Source organism: Notothenia coriiceps, unplaced genomic scaffold (genome assembly GCF_000735185.1).
Source record: "Notothenia coriiceps isolate Sejong01 unplaced genomic scaffold, NC01 NC01_scaffold00037244, whole genome shotgun sequence".
Taxonomy (NCBI): domain Eukaryota; kingdom Metazoa; phylum Chordata; class Actinopteri; order Perciformes; family Nototheniidae; genus Notothenia; species Notothenia coriiceps.
Genome location: NW_011369945.1, coordinates 16,854,790 through 16,857,956, shown reverse-complemented (window position 1 = coordinate 16,857,956; position 3,167 = coordinate 16,854,790). Strand labels below are relative to the sequence as shown.

The 3,167-nt window shown below is 41.2% G+C and overlaps 1 protein-coding gene across 1 annotated transcript in view; it reads right to left on the bottom strand.

The window, feature by feature from the left end:
- Nucleotides 1-2,891, bottom strand: part of mdka (midkine a) — a 66,696-nt gene extending 63,805 nt beyond the window's left edge. Inside the window, exon 1 of the mRNA XM_010793768.1 lies at nucleotides 2,873-2,891. The gene's annotated coding sequence lies outside the window, so the exon portion shown is untranslated. The remainder of the gene's footprint in view (nucleotides 1-2,872) is intronic.
- Between the last annotated feature and the right edge of the window lie 276 nt (nucleotides 2,892-3,167).

The following is a 3,167-nucleotide window of genomic DNA, read 5'->3' as shown; positions in this document are numbered from 1 at the left end:
GGTCAATATGCCATAAAGAAAAAGTAAATCTGTTCGACAGTCTGGTTTCATATGGGTGTTGGAGAGATGTACCCATAGATTTTAAGGCCCTAACTTTGAACCAGATTGAGCCATTTAACTTCAAACATTTAAAAAAAAAATCTTCCCGGGGATAATGGCCCCGGACCCCCCTACTTGAGGGTCTACCACCTGCCTAAACACCCCGTCAATTGGTCCCAGCCCATATTGAGGATGCTTCCTACACCTATGCCCCTGAGACACAGTTTCGTGAATATTTATTGTTGTTTTATTGAGGTTTAAACAGGTTTAAGTAGTCCCATGCGCTTTAGCTGAAATTTTTAATATTTTCCTTTAGAATTAGCAGGAAATTATTGCTATTCAAATTGATTAAATATTTTGGCCTCAACCCGAATGGTTTGACTCCATGCGTTACGGCCTTGGCCCGTTTAGCGGAGCCCCTTATGAAGCCTTATGCGACATCCCGGAAACTTGAAAATGTACGCTAAGGGCCGCACTTGCCGTTGGAAAAGCCGACAACAGGAGACCTTGAAATAACGTCAGACATAGGCCGACTGGGAGTTCGAGCGATGGTGTTGCCCACAGGCACCCCAAAAAGAAATCTCTAGCGCCGCCACTGAGCCTGCAACCCCGTTTGGAAGAAATGTGCAGTGCCAAACAGGGCGCTCATTGCAGCCACTAATGCTAAGACACACTTTTCTGCCAAATATCAGCCATTTTCTTCTTTTTTTTTTTTAATTTTTTTTGCAAAGATTGCCAAGTGGCCACAGTATTATTAACTTATTGTTCTAGCCAAATTGGATTGTATTTTATGTATTTTTTTATTTTAAGCAAACAGACTCATGGAGCATTGTTTTTATTATCACTGTTCTAGCAAAGGAATGCTTCACGTTCATATTGATGTATTATTAAATAAATGTAACTTGGCCCATACGTGACTATTTGTGTTTGGGGGGCGGGGGGGGCCCCGGACTTTTTTTTTGCTCCAAAAGGGGGCCTGGACAGAAAAAGTTGGACAGTGCCTCTACAGCGAACAATCCAGAAATCTTCCACTGCAGCTCAGCTCTCATGCAGATGCTCTCACATTAAACACGCCAGGAGGAGGCACAGATTACAGGGCCTTGATTCTTTAAACGTTTAATGGAAACATCTGTGATTCAGCAGAGTTGCGGAAAGCAAGTTCAGACACTTGTCATTCAACTTGGTGGCAGCAAATGCAAATAAAGGAACACATTAAAAGAACCAAATAGGATGGACTTTTACATTAGGAATGAGGGCCTTTGCCACTGCATTCATGGACGTCAAAATGAGCCAAAAGAAACAACTTTCCCAATCAGGGAAATTAGACCTTTTGGAAGAACGTGTGAATCGAACGTGATGATGTTCTTTTATGTTCATGAATTCAATTGAAAACAACACACCCAGCTGGGGCGGTAGGTAACACTCCGCCCCAGAGCGAATACTTTACATAATGCACAGACACTGGCGAGGAACAGAGAATATAAATGGATGTGAACACGTTGGAATTTAATATTAGACCTTCAAATATAAACATGCCTTCCCAAATAAAGACCTGTTTTCTCACTAGCTGGTATTTTACAGGAATGCCACTAATGTTGTGTTGTAATATTCACTGCCAGTAATGCTTTACACCATCAGCGGTTTTTATGTGAGCGCCCCTCTCTCTAATCACCGCTTGGTTGCTGTCTCCGCTCTGTTTGAGGGCCAGGTATGTTCAGCATAAAAAGCCCAGTTAATAATATGTAATCTCCTAAACTCCCTCCATCTGCCCCACACAACAGCACACACCATAACAACACAAACACCACACACCACACACACACACCACACACACACACACACACACACACACACACACACACACACACACACACACACACACACACACACACACACACACACAGAGTGTGCCAACACAACAAAGGCTACTTAAAGCTGCCAGGAAGCCGAAGCATGCGTTTTAATATTCTTTAATAAACCCTAAAAATATGCTACAATAGCTTGACTTCTTTTCCTCTCACACACACCACCTAAAGTGTGTAAAGAAGAGCTGTTTACTTGCATATTAAAGCTTGCAGGATTTGGGCGGAAATGCCCCAGAAAATGTCGACAAAAAGACTAATAAACCCAGCAGGCAGATAATCAGCTGCTGAACAAAAGGCTTAGGGAGAAGAAGACAGAGCAGAGAACAGATTAATGTGGGAGTTCATTCACCAGCACAGGAAACACATCTACCAAATAATATACAACTTGGAAGCGCTATAACAACATTTATGTAAGAGCGTGGAAAAGTTAACTGAAGTACAACACTTGAGCCGTACTATTTACCTGCAGTATTTTTTCAATACTATTATTTACAAGGGATGTTATTCACTTAATCAAATCAGAATTTTTGACACATACATACTTGTATAATAGGATTATTTTGTATAGATTAAACCACTAACATTTATTATACAGCTCTTAAACATGAGAGGTTAACCAGAAACAAAATGTCAGAAGTCTTTTTGTTCAAAAAAAACACGTTCCAGCTTCTTAAATGTGAAGGATTTGCCCTGCTTTTGGCTTTGAAATATTTGAATATATTTTTCGTTACAGAAGTACTTTCACTCATAATTATTAATTCATAAATGCAGCCTACTTTTTACTTGAAATTTGACACTTTTACAGTGTGTTTGTACTCTGATACTCAAGTAAATTAATCTGAATACTTCTTCCACCAAGAGTATTATCATGCCCTTTTAAAGTAAGAGCACTAGGAGCGAACTGTCCTTTGCTAAATTGTTAGTATCACACTGAGAAAGTGATGGGAGGAGCCTGAGACTCACTTTACGTGTCTACCAGGCGGCTGCAGGAACACTGTGGAGTTTAGTCGCTCTCTCAGCACCACGCCCCCACTTTGGTCTCCCTAAAACCAGTTCATTTCTGGTTGCATTGGCCCCTTTACACACACACACACACACACACACACACACACACACACACCACCACACAACACACACAACACACACACACACACACCACACACACACACACACACACACAAACACACACACACACACACACACACCACAACACACACACACACAACACCACCTGAAATAAAGATCTAGTATATTGTACGTAGA